The sequence below is a fragment of the Arvicanthis niloticus genome, chromosome 1 (genome assembly GCF_011762505.2).
Source record: "Arvicanthis niloticus isolate mArvNil1 chromosome 1, mArvNil1.pat.X, whole genome shotgun sequence".
NCBI lineage: Eukaryota > Metazoa > Chordata > Mammalia > Rodentia > Muridae > Arvicanthis > Arvicanthis niloticus.
In genome coordinates, this window is record NC_047658.1 from 30,767,336 (window position 1) to 30,788,524 (window position 21,189).

The following is a 21,189-nucleotide window of genomic DNA, read 5'->3' on the forward strand; positions in this document are numbered from 1 at the left end:
TGCCTCCTAAACCACTGTTATGCCCTGAAAAAGCTTCCTAGGTAGGCCTTTGTCTCCTGAATGTAGTACATGTTCTTTGGCGAATGCAGTGAAAATTAGAACGAGCTGAATGAAACACCATAAAGAAAATTTGGAAGGTTATGGTACCAAGGCAACAGAGAAAACCTCAACTCTTCCACATGGGCAGGTTCCATGTGGGGTGAGAGTTTTTAAGTACTTCCCCATAGTTTTGCTTTTGGCAAGACATCAAGTGCAGGCACTACAAACTGGATATTTACCAACAACTTCTGTCTCACTAACCAAGGCTCTGTCCCCTGGGTCTCCATTGTCAATAAAAAAGCAGAGTCTACCAGAGCTTGGAAGTCTCTGTAGAGCTCCTGTAACTGCTGTCAGTATGATCAACCTCGATGGTGAATCCTCTCTCAGGAATGAGTTATCACCCTGTAACCATGATGAGTAGCTCATAATCATGTGGGTAAGAATAATGGGGACTTAATCAAATTCTTTTCCCCCTGTAAACCTGAAGAACAACATGGCAGAAGACTCTCCAAATCAACACCCCTCCCCGCCTTGGGGCATTGGGTTAGTTTCTTTTCCTCAAATGAAAACTGCAGAGTGGCTCCAATTCTGACAGCAAACCATGAAGGCGCTGGACATTTCTAAGGGTGCCAGTAGCAATGGTCATTACACTTACCTGAGATTTGTGATTCTCTGTGCTCTACCGGGGCATAGCTGATGACTGCAAAACAGCAGAAAAAACAGGGGTGGGATCAGTAGGTGCGTCCTGCAGACTTGCATACAAGTTGACTGCGAGGCTAGGTTCTTGTTGGCACAGTCTTTGCCAACCAAAGTTCACCAGGGGTGTCCAGGTTTCCGTGCATGGGAAACAGGACAAGGGCTTCTGAGAAGCTCAGGAAGGTCCCCAAGTGGTCCCCAAAGAGAGAAAAAACCACTTGGAATCCTGTCCTCCTGGTTGGGCCTCAGCGTAATCCTATTGAGCATGATTTTTATGTCATCACCTCTCTTCATGACATTGGGTTGTCATCATTGACCCAGGCCTCGACTCAACACAGCTACCTATGCTCTTATATGACAGAACCCGAGTGCTTACCTAACCTGAAGAAACTGCTTCAGAAAGAAGAATGTTCACATGTGAGAGTGGACGTCTGTTTGGTCGAATGCTCTGCCAGGGATGCAAGGGAGTACTAGCTTGAAATGTAGAAGACTGTCTTTTCTAAAGAGAGAAGAGCAAGCTGTCAAGGCACTTGATACCCCAACATGATTTAACTCTTCAAAGTGACTGAAAATGTCTAATATTTCTCCAGAAATAACTCTTTAGAGCAGAATCCCAACTGCAACTGCCTCTTCTATCCTACTGTGGAGAGCAACCCCAAGATTTTGGTTCCTATGTCAGTGGCAGAGTCAATCAAGACATAGGACTTAGGTCTTCCAGCACAGACATGCTGGCTCACTAAAGCAGTGTCTAAATCAAGTGTGACTTTTGCCAAGGCATTTGGGAGGGTCCAATACTCAGATGGAGATCTCCAATTCATGGAAACAGTACAATATATGGGCAACTTCTCTGAGATATAAGCGTCTGATCAAAGAAACCCATGTTTCCCGCATACAATTTGAAGGGACTGTTCACTGCCCTGCACACTATAACCTGCTTGTTTCCACTCAGTGGGGGACATTGATGCTGATACTTGAAGTGTTCAGAGAATTGGGGGCCGAGCAGAGAGTTTGCAAAGTTCTGCTCAGGATCAAATTGTGTCAAGGTGTTTTGGCCTGCCATGTCTGTATACTGAGAAGGTGAACCGCATTCCTGAGTTTAGTAGAAGGCATGGTGACATGAATGACATTGCCATCTGCCTCCTAAACCACTGTTATGCCCTGAAAAAGCTTCCTAGGTAGGCCTTTGTCTCCTGAATGTAGTACATGTTCTTTGGCGAATGCAGTGAAAATTAGAACGAGCTGAATGAAACACCATAAAGAAAATTTGGAAGGTTATGGTACCAAGGCAACAGAGAAAACCTCAACTCTTCCACATGGGCAGGTTCCATGTGGGGTGAGAGTTTTTAAGTACTTCCCCATAGTTTTGCTTTTGGCAAGACATCAAGTGCAGGCACTACAAACTGGATATTTACCAACAACTTCTGTCTCACTAACCAAGGCTCTGTCCCCTGGGTCTCCATTGTCAATAAAAAAGCAGAGTCTACCAGAGCTTGGAAGTCTCTGTAGAGCTCCTGTAACTGCTGTCAGTATGATCAACCTCGATGGTGAATCCTCTCTCAGGAATGAGTTATCACCCTGTAACCATGATGAGTAGCTCATAATCATGTGGGTAAGAATAATGGGGACTTAATCAAATTCTTTTCCCCCTGTAAACCTGAAGAACAACATGGCAGAAGACTCTCCAAATCAACACCCCTCCCCGCCTTGGGGCATTGGGTTAGTTTCTTTTCCTCAAATGAAAACTGCAGAGTGGCTCCAATTCTGACAGCAAACCATGAAGGCGCTGGACATTTCTAAGGGTGCCAGTAGCAATGGTCATTACACTTACCTGAGATTTGTGATTCTCTGTGCTCTACCGGGGCATAGCTGATGACTGCAAAACAGCAGAAAAAACAGGGGTGGGATCAGTAGGTGCGTCCTGCAGACTTGCATACAAGTTGACTGCGAGGCTAGGTTCTTGTTGGCACAGTCTTTGCCAACCAAAGTTCACCAGGGGTGTCCAGGTTTCCGTGCATGGGAAACAGGACAAGGGCTTCTGAGAAGCTCAGGAAGGTCCCCAAGTGGTCCCCAAAGAGAGAAAAAACCACTTGGAATCCTGTCCTCCTGGTTGGGCCTCAGCGTAATCCTATTGAGCATGATTTTTATGTCATCACCTCTCTTCATGACATTGGGTTGTCATCATTGACCCAGGCCTCGACTCAACACAGCTACCTATGCTCTTATATGACAGAACCCGAGTGCTTACCTAACCTGAAGAAACTGCTTCAGAAAGAAGAATGTTCACATGTGAGAGTGGACGTCTGTTTGGTCGAATGCTCTGCCAGGGATGCAAGGGAGTACTAGCTTGAAATGTAGAAGACTGTCTTTTCTAAAGAGAGAAGAGCAAGCTGTCAAGGCACTTGATACCCCAACATGATTTAACTCTTCAAAGTGACTGAAAATGTCTAATATTTCTCCAGAAATAACTCTTTAGAGCAGAATGCCAACTGCAACTGCCTCTTCTATCCTACTGTGGAGAGCAACCCCAAGATTTTGGTTCCTATGTCAGTGGCAGAGTCAATCAAGACATAGGACTTAGGTCTTCCAGCACAGACATCCTGGCTCACTAAAGCAGTGTCTAAATCAAGTGTGACTTTTGCCAAGGCATTTGGGAGGGTCCAATACTCAGATGGAGATCTCCAATTCATGGAAACAGTACAATATATGGGCAACTTCTCTGAGATATTAGCGTCTGATCAAAGAAACCCATGTTTCCCGCATACAATTTGAAGGGACTGTTCACTGCCCTGCAAACTATAACCTGCTTGTTTCCACTCAGTGGGGGACATTGATGCTGATACTTGAAGTGTTCAGAGAATTGGGGGCCGAGCAGAGAGTTTGCAAAGTTCTGCTCAGGATCAAATTGTGTCAAGGTGTTTTGGCCTGCCATGTCTGTATACTGAGAAGGTGAACCGCATTCCTGAGTTTAGTAGAAGGCATGGTGACATGAATGACGTTGCCATCTGCCTCCTAAACCACTGTTATGCCCTGAAAAAGCTTCCTAGGTAGGCCTTTGTCTCCTGAATGTAGTACATGTTCTTTGGCGAATGCAGTGAAAATTAGAACGAGCTGAATGAAACACCATAAAGAAAATTTGGAAGGTTATGGTACCAAGGCAACAGAGAAAACCTCAACTCTTCCACATGGGCAGGTTCCATGTGGGGTGAGAGTTTTTAAGTACTTCCCCATAGTTTTGCTTTTGGCAAGACATCAAGTGCAGGCACTACAAACTGGATATTTACCAACAACTTCTGTCTCACTAACCAAGGCTCTGTCCCCTGGGTCTCCATTGTCAATAAAAAAGCAGAGTCTACCAGAGCTTGGAAGTCTCTGTAGAGCTCCTGTAACTGCTGTCAGTATGATCAACCTAGATGGTGAATCCTCTCTCAGGAATGAGTTATCACCCTGTAACCATGATGAGTAGCTCATAATCATGTGGGTAAGAATAATGGGGACTTAATCAAATTCTTTTCCCCCTGTAAACCTGAAGAACAACATGGCAGAAGACTCTCCAAATCAACACCCCTCCCCGCCTTGGGGCATTGGGTTAGTTTCTTTTCCTCAAATGAAAACTGCAGAGTGGCTCCAATTCTGACAGCAAACCATGAAGGCGCTGGACATTTCTAAGGGTGCCAGTAGCAATGGTCATTACACTTACCTGAGATTTGTGATTCTCTGTGCTCTACCGGGGCATAGCTGATGACTGCAAAACAGCAGAAAAAACAGGGGTGGGATCAGTAGGTGCGTCCTGCAGACTTGCATACAAGTTGACTGCGAGGCTAGGTTCTTGTTGGCACAGTCTTTGCCAACCAAAGTTCACCAGGGGTGTCCAGGTTTCCGTGCATGGGAAACAGGACAAGGGCTTCTGAGAAGCTCAGGAAGGTCCCCAAGTGGTCCCCAAAGAGAGAAAAAACCACTTGGAATCCTGTCCTCCTGGTTGGGCCTCAGCGTAATCCTATTGAGCATGATTTTTATGTCATCACCTCTCTTCATGACATTGGGTTGTCATCATTGACCCAGGCCTCGACTCAACACAGCTACCTATGCTCTTATATGACAGAACCCGAGTGCTTACCTAACCTGAAGAAACTGCTTCAGAAAGAAGAATGTTCACATGTGAGAGTGGACGTCTGTTTGGTCGAATGCTCTGCCAGGGATGCAAGGGAGTACTAGCTTGAAATGTAGAAGACTGTCTTTTCTAAAGAGAGAAGAGCAAGCTGTCAAGGCACTTGATACCCCAACATGATTTAACTCTTCAAAGTGACTGAAAATGTCTAATATTTCTCCAGAAATAACTCTTTAGAGCAGAATGCCAACTGCAACTGCCTCTTCTATCCTACTGTGGAGAGCAACCCCAAGATTTTGGTTCCTATGTCAGTGGCAGAGTCAATCAAGACATAGGACTTAGGTCTTCCAGCACAGACATCCTGGCTCACTAAAGCAGTGTCTAAATCAAGTGTGACTTTTGCCAAGGCATTTGGGAGGGTCCAATACTCAGATGGAGATCTCCAATTCATGGAAACAGTACAATATATGGGCAACTTCTCTGAGATGTTAGCGTCTGATCAAAGAAACCCATGTTTCCCGCATTCAATTTGAAGGGACTGTTCACTGCCCTGCACACTATAACCTGCTTGTTTCCACTCAGTGGGGGACATTGATGCTGATACTTGAAGTGTTCAGAGAATTGGGGGCCGAGCAGAGAGTTTGCAAAGTTCTGCTCAGGATCAAATTGTGTCAAGGTGTTTTGGCCTGCCATGTCTGTATACTGAGAAGGTGAACCGCATTCCTGAGTTTAGTAGAAGGCATGGTGACATGAATGACATTGCCATCTGCCTCCTAAACCACTGTTATGCCCTGAAAAAGCTTCCTAGGTAGGCCTTTGTCTCCTGAATGTAGTACATGTTCTTTGGCGAATGCAGTGAAAATTAGAACGAGCTGAATGAAACACCATAAAGAAAATTTGGAAGGTTATGGTACCAAGGCAACAGAGAAAACCTCAACTCTTCCACATGGGCAGGTTCCATGTGGGGTGAGAGTTTTTAAGTACTTCCCCATAGTTTTGCTTTTGGCAAGACATCAAGTGCAGGCACTACAAACTGGATATTTACCAACAACTTCTGTCTCACTAACCAAGGCTCTGTCCCCTGGGTCTCCATTGTCAATAAAAAAGCAGAGTCTACCAGAGCTTGGAAGTCTCTGTAGAGCTCCTGTAACTGCTGTCAGTATGATCAACCTAGATGGTGAATCCTCTCTCAGGAATGAGTTATCACCCTGTAACCATGATGAGTAGCTCATAATCATGTGGGTAAGAATAATGGGGACTTAATCAAATTCTTTTCCCCCTGTAAACCTGAAGAACAACATGGCAGAAGACTCTCCAAATCAACACCCCTCTCCCCCTTGGGGCATTGGGTTAGTTTCTTTTCCTCAAATGAAAACTGCAGAGTGGCTCCAATGCTGACAGCAAACCATGAAGGCGCTGGACATTTCTAAGGGTGCCAGTAGCAATGGTCATTACACTTACCTGAGATTTGTGATTCTCTGTGCTCTACCGGGGCATAGCTGATGACTGCAAAACAGCAGAAAAAACAGGGGTGGGATCAGTAGGTGCGTCCTGCAGACTTGCATACAAGTTGACTGCGAGGCTAGGTTCTTGTTGGCACAGTCTTTGCCAACCAAAGTTCACCAGGAGTGTCCAGGTTTCCGTGCATGGGAAACAGGACAAGGGCTTCTGAGAAGCTCAGGAAGGTCCCCAAGTGGTCCCCAAAGAGAGAAAAAACCACTTGGAATCCTGTCCTCCTGGTTGGGCCTCAGCGTAATCCTATTGAGCATGATTTTTATGTCATCACCTCTCTTCATGACATTGGGTTGTCATCATTGACCCAGGCCTCGACTCAACACAGCTACCTATGCTCTTATATGACAGAACCCGAGTGCTTACCTAACCTGAAGAAACTGCTTCAGAAAGAAGAATGTTCACATGTGAGAGTGGACGTCTGTTTGGTCGAATGCTCTGCCAGGGATGCAAGGGAGTACTAGCTTGAAATGTAGAAGACTGTCTTTTCTAAAGAGAGAAGAGCAAGCTGTCAAGGCACTTGATACCCCAACATGATTTAACTCTTCAAAGTGACTGAAAATGTCTAATATTTCTCCAGAAATAACTCTTTAGAGCAGAATCCCAACTGCAACTGCCTCTTCTATCCTACTGTGGAGAGCAACCCCAAGATTTTGGTTCCTATGTCAGTGGCAGAGTCAATCAAGACATAGGACTTAGGTCTTCCAGCACAGACATCCTGGCTCACTAAAGCAGTGTCTAAATCAAGTGTGACTTTTGCCAAGGCATTTGGGAGGGTCCAATACTCAGATGGAGATCTCCAATTCATGGAAACAGTACAATATATGGGCAACTTCTCTGAGATATTAGCGTCTGATCAAAGAAACCCATGTTTCCCGCATTCAATTTGAAGGGACTGTTCACTGCCCTGCACACTATAACCTGCTTGTTTCCACTCAGTGGGGGACATTGATGCTGATACTTGAAGTGTTCAGAGAATTGGGGGCCGAGCAGAGAGTTTGCAAAGTTCTGCTCAGGATCAAATTGTGTCAAGGTGTTTTGGCCTGCCATGTCTGTATACTGAGAAGGTGAACCGCATTCCTGAGTTTAGTAGAAGGCATGGTGACATGAATGACATTGCCATCTGCCTCCTAAACCACTGTTATGCCCTGAAAAAGCTTCCTAGGTAGGCCTTTGTCTCCTGAATGTAGTACATGTTCTTTGGCGAATGCAGTGAAAATTAGAACGAGCTGAATGAAACACCATAAAGAAAATTTGGAAGGTTATGGTACCAAGGCAACAGAGAAAACCTCAACTCTTCCACATGGGCAGGTTCCATGTGGGGTGAGAGTTTTTAAGTACTTCCCCATAGTTTTGCTTTTGGCAAGACATCAAGTGCAGGCACTACAAACTGGATATTTACCAACAACTTCTGTCTCACTAACCAAGGCTCTGTCCCCTGGGTCTCCATTGTCAATAAAAAAGCAGAGTCTACCAGAGCTTGGAAGTCTCTGTAGAGCTCCTGTAACTGCTGTCAGTATGATCAACCTAGATGGTGAATCCTCTCTCAGGAATGAGTTATCACCCTGTAACCATGATGAGTAGCTCATAATCATGTGGGTAAGAATAATGGGGACTTAATCAAATTCTTTTCCCCCTGTAAACCTGAAGAACAACATGGCAGAAGACTCTCCAAATCAACACCCCTCCCCGCCTTGGGGCATTGGGTTAGTTTCTTTTCCTCAAATGAAAACTGCAGAGTGGCTCCAATGCTGACAGCAAACCATGAAGGCGCTGGACATTTCTAAGGGTGCCAGTAGCAATGGTCATTACACTTACCTGAGATTTGTGATTCTCTGTGCTCTACCGGGGCATAGCTGATGACTGCAAAACAGCAGAAAAAACAGGGGTGGGATCAGTAGGTGCGTCCTGCAGACTTGCATACAAGTTGACTGCGAGGCTAGGTTCTTGTTGGCACAGTCTTTGCCAACCAAAGTTCACCAGGAGTGTCCAGGTTTCCGTGCATGGGAAACAGGACAAGGGCTTCTGAGAAGCTCAGGAAGGTCCCCAAGTGGTCCCCAAAGAGAGAAAAAACCACTTGGAATCCTGTCCTCCTGGTTGGGCCTCAGCGTAATCCTATTGAGCATGATTTTTATGTCATCACCTCTCTTCATGACATTGGGTTGTCATCATTGACCCAGGCCTCGACTCAACACAGCTACCTATGCTCTTATATGACAGAACCCGAGTGCTTACCTAACCTGAAGAAACTGCTTCAGAAAGAAGAATGTTCACATGTGAGAGTGGACGTCTGTTTGGTCGAATGCTCTGCCAGGGATGCAAGGGAGTACTAGCTTGAAATGTAGAAGACTGTCTTTTCTAAAGAGAGAAGAGCAAGCTGTCAAGGCACTTGATACCCCAACATGATTTAACTCTTCAAAGTGACTGAAAATGTCTAATATTTCTCCAGAAATAACTCTTTAGAGCAGAATGCCAACTGCAACTGCCTCTTCTATCCTACTGTGGAGAGCAACCCCAAGATTTTGGTTCCTATGTCAGTGGCAGAGTCAATCAAGACATAGGACTTAGGTCTTCCAGCACAGACATCCTGGCTCACTAAAGCAGTGTCTAAATCAAGTGTGACTTTTGCCAAGGCATTTGGGAGGGTCCAATACTCAGATGGAGATCTCCAATTCATGGAAACAGTACAATATATGGGCAACTTCTCTGAGATATTAGCGTCTGATCAAAGAAACCCATGTTTCCCGCATTCAATTTGAAGGGACTGTTCACTGCCCTGCACACTATAACCTGCTTGTTTCCACTCAGTGGGGGACATTGATGCTGATACTTGAAGTGTTCAGAGAATTGGGGGCCGAGCAGAGAGTTTGCAAAGTTCTGCTCAGGATCAAATTGTGTCAAGGTGTTTTGGCCTGCCATGTCTGTATACTGAGAAGGTGAACCGCATTCCTGAGTTTAGTAGAAGGCATGGTGACATGAATGACATTGCCATCTGCCTCCTAAACCACTGTTATGCCCTGAAAAAGCTTCCTAGGTAGGCCTTTGTCTCCTGAATGTAGTACATGTTCTTTGGCGAATGCAGTGAAAATTAGAACGAGCTGAATGAAACACCATAAAGAAAATTTGGAAGGTTATGGTACCAAGGCAACAGAGAAAACCTCAACTCTTCCACATGGGCAGGTTCCATGTGGGGTGAGAGTTTTTAAGTACTTCCCCATAGTTTTGCTTTTGGCAAGACATCAAGTGCAGGCACTACAAACTGGATATTTACCAACAACTTCTGTCTCACTAACCAAGGCTCTGTCCCCTGGGTCTCCATTGTCAATAAAAAAGCAGAGTCTACCAGAGCTTGGAAGTCTCTGTAGAGCTCCTGTAACTGCTGTCAGTATGATCAACCTAGATGGTGAATCCTCTCTCAGGAATGAGTTATCACCCTGTAACCATGATGAGTAGCTCATAATCATGTGGGTAAGAATAATGGGGACTTAATCAAATTCTTTTCCCCCTGTAAACCTGAAGAACAACATGGCAGAAGACTCTCCAAATCAACACCCCTCCCCGCCTTGGGGCATTGGGTTAGTTTCTTTTCCTCAAATGAAAACTGCAGAGTGGCTCCAATTCTGACAGCAAACCATGAAGGCGCTGGACATTTCTAAGGGTGCCAGTAGCAATGGTCATTACACTTACCTGAGATTTGTGATTCTCTGTGCTCTACCGGGGCATAGCTGATGACTGCAAAACAGCAGAAAAAACAGGGGTGGGATCAGTAGGTGCGTCCTGCAGACTTGCATACAAGTTGACTGCGAGGCTAGGTTCTTGTTGGCACAGTCTTTGCCAACCAAAGTTCACCAGGAGTGTCCAGGTTTCCGTGCATGGGAAACAGGACAAGGGCTTCTGAGAAGCTCAGGAAGGTCCCCAAGTGGTCCCCAAAGAGAGAAAAAACCACTTGGAATCCTGTCCTCCTGGTTGGGCCTCAGCGTAATCCTATTGAGCATGATTTTTATGTCATCACCTCTCTTCATGACATTGGGTTGTCATCATTGACCCAGGCCTCGACTCAACACAGCTACCTATGCTCTTATATGACAGAACCCGAGTGCTTACCTAACCTGAAGAAACTGCTTCAGAAAGAAGAATGTTCACATGTGAGAGTGGACGTCTGTTTGGTCGAATGCTCTGCCAGGGATGCAAGGGAGTACTAGCTTGAAATGTAGAAGACTGTCTTTTCTAAAGAGAGAAGAGCAAGCTGTCAAGGCACTTGATACCCCAACATGATTTAACTCTTCAAAGTGACTGAAAATGTCTAATATTTCTCCAGAAATAACTCTTTAGAGCAGAATCCCAACTGCAACTGCCTCTTCTATCCTACTGTGGAGAGCAACCCCAAGATTTTGGTTCCTATGTCAGTGGCAGAGTCAATCAAGACATAGGACTTAGGTCTTCCAGCACAGACATCCTGGCTCACTAAAGCAGTGTCTAAATCAAGTGTGACTTTTGCCAAGGCATTTGGGAGGGTCCAATACTCAGATGGAGATCTCCAATTCATGGAAACAGTACAATATATGGGCAACTTCTCTGAGATATTAGCGTCTGATCAAAGAAACCCATGTTTCCCGCATTCAATTTGAAGGGACTGTTCACTGCCCTGCACACTATAACCTGCTTGTTTCCACTCAGTGGGGGACATTGATGCTGATACTTGAAGTGTTCAGAGAATTGGGGGCCGAGCAGAGAGTTTGCAAAGTTCTGCTCAGGATCAAATTGTGTCAAGGTGTTTTGGCCTGCCATGTCTGTATACTGAGAAGGTGAACCGCATTCCTGAGTTTAGTAGAAGGCATGGTGACATGAATGACATTGCCATCTGCCTCCTAAACCACTGTTATGCCCTGAAAAAGCTTCCTAGGTAGGCCTTTGTCTCCTGAATGTAGTACATGTTCTTTGGCGAATGCAGTGAAAATTAGAACGAGCTGAATGAAACACCATAAAGAAAATTTGGAAGGTTATGGTACCAAGGCAACAGAGAAAACCTCAACTCTTCCACATGGGCAGGTTCCATGTGGGGTGAGAGTTTTTAAGTACTTCCCCATAGTTTTGCTTTTGGCAAGACATCAAGTGCAGGCACTACAAACTGGATATTTACCAACAACTTCTGTCTCACTAACCAAGGCTCTGTCCCCTGGGTCTCCATTGTCAATAAAAAAGCAGAGTCTACCAGAGCTTGGAAGTCTCTGTAGAGCTCCTGTAACTGCTGTCAGTATGATCAACCTAGATGGTGAATCCTCTCTCAGGAATGAGTTATCACCCTGTAACCATGATGAGTAGCTCATAATCATGTGGGTAAGAATAATGGGGACTTAACCAAATTCTTTTCCCCCTGTAAACCTGAAGAACAACATGGCAGAAGACTCTCCAAATCAACACCCCTCCCCGCCTTGGGGCATTGGGTTAGTTTCTTTTCCTCAAATGAAAACTGCAGAGTGGCTCCAATTCTGACAGCAAACCATGAAGGCGCTGGACATTTCTAAGGGTGCCAGTAGCAATGGTCATTACACTTACCTGAGATTTGTGATTCTCTGTGCTCTACCGGGGCATAGCTGATGACTGCAAAACAGCAGAAAAAACAGGGGTGGGATCAGTAGGTGCGTCCTGCAGACTTGCATACAAGTTGACTGTGAGGCTAGGTTCTTGTTGGCACAGTCTTTGCCAACCAAAGTTCACCAGGAGTGTCCAGGTTTCCGTGCATGGGAAACAGGACAAGGGCTTCTGAGAAGCTCAGGAAGGTCCCCAAGTGGTCCCCAAAGAGAGAAAAAACCACTTGGAATCCTGTCCTCCTGGTTGGGCCTCAGCGTAATCCTATTGAGCATGATTTTTATGTCATCACCTCTCTTCATGACATTGGGTTGTCATCATTGACCCAGGCCTCGACTCAACACAGCTACCTATGCTCTTATATGACAGAACCCGAGTGCTTACCTAACCTGAAGAAACTGCTTCAGAAAGAAGAATGTTCACATGTGAGAGTGGACGTCTGTTTGGTCGAATGCTCTGCCAGGGATGCAAGGGAGTACTAGCTTGAAATGTAGAAGACTGTCTTTTCTAAAGAGAGAAGAGCAAGCTGTCAAGGCACTTGATACCCCAACATGATTTAACTCTTCAAAGTGACTGAAAATGTCTAATATTTCTCCAGAAATAACTCTTTAGAGCAGAATCCCAACTGCAACTGCCTCTTCTATCCTACTGTGGAGAGCAACCCCAAGATTTTGGTTCCTATGTCAGTGGCAGAGTCAATCAAGACATAGGACTTAGGTCTTCCAGCACAGACATCCTGGCTCACTAAAGCAGTGTCTAAATCAAGTGTGACTTTTGCCAAGGCATTTGGGAGGGTCCAATACTCAGATGGAGATCTCCAATTCATGGAAACAGTACAATATATGGGCAACTTCTCTGAGATATTAGCGTCTGATCAAAGAAACCCATGTTTCCCGCATTCAATTTGAAGGGACTGTTCACTGCCCTGCACACTATAACCTGCTTGTTTCCACTCAGTGGGGGACATTGATGCTGATACTTGAAGTGTTCAGAGAATTGGGGGCCGAGCAGAGAGTTTGCAAAGTTCTGCTCAGGATCAAATTGTGTCAAGGTGTTTTGGCCTGCCATGTCTGTATACTGAGAAGGTGAACCGCATTCCTGAGTTTAGTAGAAGGCATGGTGACATGAATGACATTGCCATCTGCCTCCTAAACCACTGTTATGCCCTGAAAAAGCTTCCTAGGTAGGCCTTTGTCTCCTGAATGTAGTACATGTTCTTTGGCGAATGCAGTGAAAATTAGAACGAGCTGAATGAAACACCATAAAGAAAATTTGGAAGGTTATGGTACCAAGGCAACAGAGAAAACCTCAACTCTTCCACATGGGCAGGTTCCATGTGGGGTGAGAGTTTTTAAGTACTTCCCCATAGTTTTGCTTTTGGCAAGACATCAAGTGCAGGCACTACAAACTGGATATTTACCAACAACTTCTGTCTCACTAACCAAGGCTCTGTCCCCTGGGTCTCCATTGTCAATAAAAAAGCAGAGTCTACCAGAGCTTGGAAGTCTCTGTAGAGCTCCTGTAACTGCTGTCAGTATGATCAACCTAGATGGTGAATCCTCTCTCAGGAATGAGTTATCACCCTGTAACCATGATGAGTAGCTCATAATCATGTGGGTAAGAATAATGGGGACTTAATCAAATTCTTTTCCCCCTGTAAACCTGAAGAACAACATGGCAGAAGACTCTCCAAATCAACACCCCTCCCCGCCTTGGGGCATTGGGTTAGTTTCTTTTCCTCAAATGAAAACTGCAGAGTGGCTCCAATTCTGACAGCAAACCATGAAGGCGCTGGACATTTCTAAGGGTGCCAGTAGCAATGGTCATTACACTTACCTGAGATTTGTGATTCTCTGTGCTCTACCGGGGCATAGCTGATGACTGCAAAACAGCAGAAAAAACAGGGGTGGGATCAGTAGGTGCGTCCTGCAGACTTGCATACAAGTTGACTGCGAGGCTAGGTTCTTGTTGGCACAGTCTTTGCCAACCAAAGTTCACCAGGAGTGTCCAGGTTTCCGTGCATGGGAAACAGGACAAGGGCTTCTGAGAAGCTCAGGAAGGTCCCCAAGTGGTCCCCAAAGAGAGAAAAAACCACTTGGAATCCTGTCCTCCTGGTTGGGCCTCAGCGTAATCCTATTGAGCATGATTTTTATGTCATCACCTCTCTTCATGACATTGGGTTGTCATCATTGACCCAGGCCTCGACTCAACACAGCTACCTATGCTCTTATATGACAGAACCCGAGTGCTTACCTAACCTGAAGAAACTGCTTCAGAAAGAAGAATGTTCACATGTGAGAGTGGACGTCTGTTTGGTCGAATGCTCTGCCAGGGATGCAAGGGAGTACTAGCTTGAAATGTAGAAGACTGTCTTTTCTAAAGAGAGAAGAGCAAGCTGTCAAGGCACTTGATACCCCAACATGATTTAACTCTTCAAAGTGACTGAAAATGTCTAATATTTCTCCAGAAATAACTCTTTAGAGCAGAATCCCAACTGCAACTGCCTCTTCTATCCTACTGTGGAGAGCAACCCCAAGATTTTGGTTCCTATGTCAGTGGCAGAGTCAATCAAGACATAGGACTTAGGTCTTCCAGCACAGACATCCTGGCTCACTAAAGCAGTGTCTAAATCAAGTGTGACTTTTGCCAAGGCATTTGGGAGGGTCCAATACTCAGATGGAGATCTCCAATTCATGGAAACAGTACAATATATGGGCAACTTCTCTGAGATATTAGCGTCTGATCAAAGAAACCCATGTTTCCCGCATTCAATTTGAAGGGACTGTTCACTGCCCTGCACACTATAACCTGCTTGTTTCCACTCAGTGGGGGACATTGATGCTGATACTTGAAGTGTTCAGAGAATTGGGGGCCGAGCAGAGAGTTTGCAAAGTTCTGCTCAGGATCAAATTGTGTCAAGGTGTTTTGGCCTGCCATGTCTGTATACTGAGAAGGTGAACCGCATTCCTGAGTTTAGTAGAAGGCATGGTGACATGAATGACATTGCCATCTGCCTCCTAAACCACTGTTATGCCCTGAAAAAGCTTCCTAGGTAGGCCTTTGTCTCCTGAATGTAGTACATGTTCTTTGGCGAATGCAGTGAAAATTAGAACGAGCTGAATGAAACACCATAAAGAAAATTTGGAAGGTTATGGTACCAAGGCAACAGAGAAAACCTCAACTCTTCCACATGGGCAGGTTCCATGTGGGGTGAGAGTTTTTAAGTACTTCCCCATAGTTTTGCTTTTGGCAAGACATCAAGTGCAGGCACTACAAACTGGATATTTACCAACAACTTCTGTCTCACTAACCAAGGCTCTGTCCCCTGGGTCTCCATTGTCAATAAAAAAGCAGAGTCTACCAGAGCTTGGAAGTCTCTGTAGAGCTCCTGTAACTGCTGTCAGTATGATCAACCTAGATGGTGAATCCTCTCTCAGGAATGAGTTATCACCCTGTAACCATGATGAGTAGCTCATAATCATGTGGGTAAGAATAATGGGGACTTAATCAAATTCTTTTCCCCCTGTAAACCTGAAGAACAACATGGCAGAAGACTCTCCAAATCAACACCCCTCCCCGCCTTGGGGCATTGGGTTAGTTTCTTTTCCTCAAATGAAAACTGCAGAGTGGCTCCAATTCTGACAGCAAACCATGAAGGCGCTGGACATTTCTAAGGGTGCCAGTAGCAATGGTCATTACACTTACCTGAGATTTGTGATTCTCTGTGCTCTACCGGGGCATAGCTGATGACTGCAAAACAGCAGAAAAAACAGGGGTGGGATCAGTAGGTGCGTCCTGCAGACTTGCATACAAGTTGACTGCGAGGCTAGGTTCTTGTTGGCACAGTCTTTGCCAACCAAAGTTCACCAGGAGTGTCCAGGTTTCCGTGCATGGGAAACAGGACAAGGGCTTCTGAGAAGCTCAGGAAGGTCCCCAAGTGGTCCCCAAAGAGAGAAAAAACCACTTGGAATCCTGTCCTCCTGGTTGGGCCTCAGCGTAATCCTATTGAGCATGATTTTTATGTCATCACCTCTCTTCATGACATTGGGTTGTCATCATTGACCCAGGCCTCGACTCAACACAGCTACCTATGCTCTTATATGACAGAACCCGAGTGCTTACCTAACCTGAAGAAACTGCTTCAGAAAGAAGAATGTTCACATGTGAGAGTGGACGTCTGTTTGGTCGAATGCTCTGCCAGGGATGCAAGGGAGTACTAGCTTGAAATGTAGAAGACTGTCTTTTCTAAAGAGAGAAGAGCAAGCTGTCAAGGCACTTGATACCCCAACATGATTTAACTCTTCAAAGTGACTGAAAATGTCTAATATTTCTCCAGAAATAACTCTTTAGAGCAGAATCCCAACTGCAACTGCCTCTTCTATCCTACTGTGGAGAGCAACCCCAAGATTTTGGTTCCTATGTCAGTGGCAGAGTCAATCAAGACATAGGACTTAGGTCTTCCAGCACAGACATCCTGACTCACTAAAGCAGTGTCTAAATCAAGTGTGACTTTTGCCAAGGCATTTGGGAGGGTCCAATACTCAGATGGAGATCTCCAATTCATGGAAACAGTACAATATATGGGCAACTTCTCTGAGATATTAGCGTCTGATCAAAGAAACCCATGTTTCCCGCATTCAATTTGAAGGGACTGTTCACTGCCCTGCACACTATAACCTGCTTGTTTCCACTCAGTGGGGGACATTGATGCTGATACTTGAAGTGTTCAGAGAATTGGGGGCCGAGCAGAGAGTTTGCAAAGTTCTGCTCAGGATCAAATTGTGTCAAGGTGTTTTGGCCTGCCATGTCTGTATACTGAGAAGGTGAACCGCATTCCTGAGTTTAGTAGAAGGCATGGTGACATGAATGACATTGCCATCTGCCTCCTAAACCACTGTTATGCCCTGAAAAAGCTTCCTAGGTAGGCCTTTGTCTCCTGAATGTAGTACATGTTCTTTGGCGAATGCAGTGAAAATTAGAACGAGCTGAATGAAACACCATAAAGAAAATTTGGAAGGTTATGGTACCAAGGCAACAGAGAAAACCTCAACTCTTCCACATGGGCAGGTTCCATGTGGGGTGAGAGTTTTTAAGTACTTCCCCATAGTTTTGCTTTTGGCAAGACATCAAGTGCAGGCACTACAAACTGGATATTTACCAACAACTTCTGTCTCACTAACCAAGGCTCTGTCCCCTGGGTCTCCATTGTCAATAAAAAAGCAGAGTCTACCAGAGCTTGGAAGTCTCTGTAGAGCTCCTGTAACTGCTGTCAGTATGATCAACCTAGATGGTGAATCCTCTCTCAGGAATGAGTTATCACCCTGTAACCATGATGAGTAGCTCATAATCATGTGGGTAAGAATAATGGGGACTTAATCAAATTCTTTTCCCCCTGTAAACCTGAAGAACAACATGGCAGAAGACTCTCCAAATCAACACCCCTCCCCGCCTTGGGGCATTGGGTTAGTTTCTTTTCCTCAAATGAAAACTGCAGAGTGGCTCCAATTCTGACAGCAAACCATGAAGGCGCTGGACATTTCTAAGGGTGCCAGTAGCAATGGTCATTACACTTACCTGAGATTTGTGATTCTCTGTGCTCTACCGGGGCATAGCTGATGACTGCAAAACAGCAGAAAAAACAGGGGTGGGATCAGTAGGTGCGTCCTGCAGACTTGCATACAAGTTGACTGCGAGGCTAGGTTCTTGTTGGCACAGTCTTTGCCAACCAAAGTTCACCAGGAGTGTCCAGGTTTCCGTGCATGGGAAACAGGACAAGGGCTTCTGAGAAGCTCAGGAAGGTCCCCAAGTGGTCCCCAAAGAGAGAAAAAACCACTTGGAATCCTGTCCTCCTGGTTGGGCCTCAGCGTAATCCTATTGAGCATGATTTTTATGTCATCACCTCTCTTCATGACATTGGGTTGTCATCATTGACCCAGGCCTCGACTCAACACAGCTACCTATGCTCTTATATGACAGAACCCGAGTGCTTACCTAACCTGAAGAAACTGCTTCAGAAAGAAGAATGTTCACATGTGAGAGTGGACGTCTGTTTGGTCGAATGCTCTGCCAGGGATGCAAGGGAGTACTAGCTTGAAATGTAGAAGACTGTCTTTTCTAAAGAGAGAAGAGCAAGCTGTCAAGGCACTTGATACCCCAACATGATTTAACTCTTCAAAGTGACTGAAAATGTCTAATATTTCTCCAGAAATAACTCTTTAGAGCAGAATCCCAACTGCAACTGCCTCTTCTATCCTACTGTGGAGAGCAACCCCAAGATTTTGGTTCCTATGTCAGTGGCAGAGTCAATCAAGACATAGGACTTAGGTCTTCCAGCACAGACATCCTGGCTCACTAAAGCAGTGTCTAAATCAAGTGTGACTTTTGCCAAGGCATTTGGGAGGGTCCAATACTCAGATGGAGATCTCCAATTCATGGAAACAGTACAATATATGGGCAACTTCTCTGAGATATTAGCGTCTGATCAAAGAAACCCATGTTTCCCGCATTCAATTTGAAGGGACTGTTCACTGCCCTGCACACTATAACCTGCTTGTTTCCACTCAGTGGGGGACATTGATGCTGATACTTGAAGTGTTCAGAGAATTGGGGGCCGAGCAGAGAGTTTGCAAAGTTCTGCTCAGGATCAAATTGTGTCAAGGTGTTTTGGCCTGCCATGTCTGTATACTGAGAAGGTGAACCGCATTCCTGAGTTTAGTAGAAGGCATGGTGACATGAATGACATTGCCATCTGCCTCCTAAACCACTGTTATGCCCTGAAAAAGCTTCCTAGGTAGGCCTTTGTCTCCTGAATGTAGTACATGTTCTTTGGCGAATGCAGTGAAAATTAGAACGAGCTGAATGAAACACCATAAAGAAAATTTGGAAGGTTATGGTACCAAGGCAACAGAGAAAACCTCAACTCTTCCACATGGGCAGGTTCCATGTGGGGTGAGAGTTTTTAAGTACTTCCCCATAGTTTTGCTTTTGGCAAGACATCAAGTGCAGGCACTACAAACTGGATATTTACCAACAACTTCTGTCTCACTAACCAAGGCTCTGTCCCCTGGGTCTCCATTGTCAATAAAAAAGCAGAGTCTACCAGAGCTTGGAAGTCTCTGTAGAGCTCCTGTAACTGCTGTCAGTATGATCAACCTAGATGGTGAATCCTCTCTCAGGAATGAGTTATCACCCTGTAACCATGATGAGTAGCTCATAATCATGTGGGTAAGAATAATGGGGACTTAATCAAATTCTTTTCCCCCTGTAAACCTGAAGAACAACATGGCAGAAGACTCTCCAAATCAACACCCCTCCCCGCCTTGGGGCATTGGGTTAGTTTCTTTTCCTCAAATGAAAACTGCAGAGTGGCTCCAATGCTGACAGCAAACCATGAAGGCGCTGGACATTTCTAAGGGTGCCAGTAGCAATGGTCATTACACTTACCTGAGATTTGTGATTCTCTGTGCTCTACCGGGGCATAGCTGATGACTGCAAAACAGCAGAAAAAACAGGGGTGGGATCAGTAGGTGCGTCCTGCAGACTTGCATACAAGTTGACTGCGAGGCTAGGTTCTTGTTGGCACAGTCTTTGCCAACCAAAGTTCACCAGGGGTGTCCAGGTTTCCGTGCATGGGAAACAGGACAAGGGCTTCTGAGAAGCTCAGGAAGGTCCCCAAGTGGTCCCCAAAGAGAGAAAAAACCACTTGGAATCCTGTCCTCCTGGTTGGGCCTCAGCGTAATCCTATTGAGCATGATTTTTATGTCATCACCTCTCTTCATGACATTGGGTTGTCATCATTGACCCAGGCCTCGACTCAACACAGCTACCTATGCTCTTATATGACAGAACCCGAGTGCTTACCTAACCTGAAGAAACTGCTTCAGAAAGAAGAATGTTCACATGTGAGAGTGGACGTCTGTTTGGTCGAATGCTCTGCCAGGGATGCAAGGGAGTACTAGCTTGAAATGTAGAAGACTGTCTTTTCTAAAGAGAGAAGAGCAAGCTGTCAAGGCACTTGATACCCCAACATGATTTAACTCTTCAAAGTGACTGAAAATGTCTAATATTTCTCCAGAAATAACTCTTTAGAGCAGAATCCCAACTGCAACTGCCTCTTCTATCCTACTGTGGAGAGCAACCCCAAGATTTTGGTTCCTATGTCAGTGGCAGAGTCAATCAAGACATAGGACTTAGGTCTTCCAGCACAGACATCCTGGCTCACTAAAGCAGTGTCTAAATCAAGTGTGACTTTTGCCAAGGCATTTGGGAGGGTCCAATACTCAGATGGAGATCTCCAATTCATGGAAACAGTACAATATATGGGCAACTTCTCTGAGATATTAGCGTCTGATCAAAGAAACCCATGTTTCCCGCATTCAATTTGAAGGGACTGTTCACTGCCCTGCAAACTATAACCTGCTTGTTTCCACTCAGTGGGGGACATTGATGCTGATACTTGAAGTGTTCAGAGAATTGGGGGCCGAGCAGGGAGTTTGCAAAGTTCTGCTCAGGATCAAATTGTGTCAAGGTGTTTTGGCCTGCCATGTCTGTATACTGAGAAGGTGAACCGCATTCCTGAGTTTAGTAGAAGGCATGGTGACATGAATGACATTGCCATCTGCCTCCTAAACCACTGTTATGCCCTGAAAAAGCTTCCTAGGTAGGCCTTTGTCTCCTGAATGTAGTACATGTTCTTTGGCGAATGCAGTGAAAATTAGAACGAGCTGAATGAAACACCATAAAGAAAATTTGGAAGGTTATGGTACCAAGGCAACAGAGAAAACCTCAACTCTTCCACATGGGCAGGTTCCATGTGGGGTGAGAGTTTTTAAGTACTTCCCCATAGTTTTGCTTTTGGCAAGACATCAAGTGCAGGCACTACAAACTGGATATTTACCAACAACTTCTGTCTCACTAACCAAGGCTCTGTCCCCTGGGTCTCCATTGTCAATAAAAAAGCAGAGTCTACCAGAGCTTGGAAGTCTCTGTAGAGCTCCTGTAACTGCTGTCAGTATGATCAACCTAGATGGTGAATCCTCTCTCAGGAATGAGTTATCACCCTGTAACCATGATGAGTAGCTCATAATCATGTGGGTAAGAATAATGGGGACTTAATCAAATTCTTTTCCCCCTGTAAACCTGAAGAACAACATGGCAGAAGACTCTCCAAATCAACACCCCTCCCCGCCTTGGGGCATTGGGTTAGTTTCTTTTCCTCAAATGAAAACTGCAGAGTGGCTCCAATTCTG

General features: G+C 45.3%; 11 non-coding genes across 11 annotated transcripts; all 11 read right to left on the reverse strand.

The window, feature by feature from the left end:
* Nucleotides 1–975: 975 nt before the first annotated feature.
* LOC117699691 (small nucleolar RNA SNORD115) lies at nucleotides 976–1,054 on the reverse strand. Its single transcript, XR_004605271.1, has one exon. It is a non-coding gene; the product is annotated as a small nucleolar RNA SNORD115 (small nucleolar RNA).
* Nucleotides 1,055–2,844: 1,790 nt separating this feature from the next.
* Nucleotides 2,845–2,923, reverse strand: LOC117699698 (small nucleolar RNA SNORD115). The gene has a single exon (XR_004605272.1). It is a non-coding gene; the product is annotated as a small nucleolar RNA SNORD115 (small nucleolar RNA).
* A 1,790-nt stretch (nucleotides 2,924–4,713) lies between these two features.
* On the reverse strand, nucleotides 4,714–4,792 carry LOC117699705 (small nucleolar RNA SNORD115). Its single transcript, XR_004605273.1, has one exon. It is a non-coding gene; the product is annotated as a small nucleolar RNA SNORD115 (small nucleolar RNA).
* Nucleotides 4,793–6,582: 1,790 nt separating this feature from the next.
* LOC117699713 (small nucleolar RNA SNORD115) lies at nucleotides 6,583–6,661 on the reverse strand. The gene has a single exon (XR_004605275.1). It is a non-coding gene; the product is annotated as a small nucleolar RNA SNORD115 (small nucleolar RNA).
* Nucleotides 6,662–8,451: 1,790 nt separating this feature from the next.
* LOC117699719 (small nucleolar RNA SNORD115) lies at nucleotides 8,452–8,530 on the reverse strand. The gene has a single exon (XR_004605276.1). It is a non-coding gene; the product is annotated as a small nucleolar RNA SNORD115 (small nucleolar RNA).
* A 1,790-nt stretch (nucleotides 8,531–10,320) lies between these two features.
* Nucleotides 10,321–10,399, reverse strand: LOC117699723 (small nucleolar RNA SNORD115). The gene has a single exon (XR_004605279.1). It is a non-coding gene; the product is annotated as a small nucleolar RNA SNORD115 (small nucleolar RNA).
* Nucleotides 10,400–12,189: 1,790 nt separating this feature from the next.
* Nucleotides 12,190–12,268, reverse strand: LOC117699727 (small nucleolar RNA SNORD115). Its single transcript, XR_004605280.1, has one exon. It is a non-coding gene; the product is annotated as a small nucleolar RNA SNORD115 (small nucleolar RNA).
* A 1,790-nt stretch (nucleotides 12,269–14,058) lies between these two features.
* LOC117699730 (small nucleolar RNA SNORD115) lies at nucleotides 14,059–14,137 on the reverse strand. Its single transcript, XR_004605282.1, has one exon. It is a non-coding gene; the product is annotated as a small nucleolar RNA SNORD115 (small nucleolar RNA).
* Nucleotides 14,138–15,927: 1,790 nt separating this feature from the next.
* Nucleotides 15,928–16,006, reverse strand: LOC117699735 (small nucleolar RNA SNORD115). Its single transcript, XR_004605283.1, has one exon. It is a non-coding gene; the product is annotated as a small nucleolar RNA SNORD115 (small nucleolar RNA).
* A 1,790-nt stretch (nucleotides 16,007–17,796) lies between these two features.
* On the reverse strand, nucleotides 17,797–17,875 carry LOC117699741 (small nucleolar RNA SNORD115). Its single transcript, XR_004605284.1, has one exon. It is a non-coding gene; the product is annotated as a small nucleolar RNA SNORD115 (small nucleolar RNA).
* Nucleotides 17,876–19,665: 1,790 nt separating this feature from the next.
* LOC117699748 (small nucleolar RNA SNORD115) lies at nucleotides 19,666–19,744 on the reverse strand. Its single transcript, XR_004605285.1, has one exon. It is a non-coding gene; the product is annotated as a small nucleolar RNA SNORD115 (small nucleolar RNA).
* Between the last annotated feature and the right edge of the window lie 1,445 nt (nucleotides 19,745–21,189).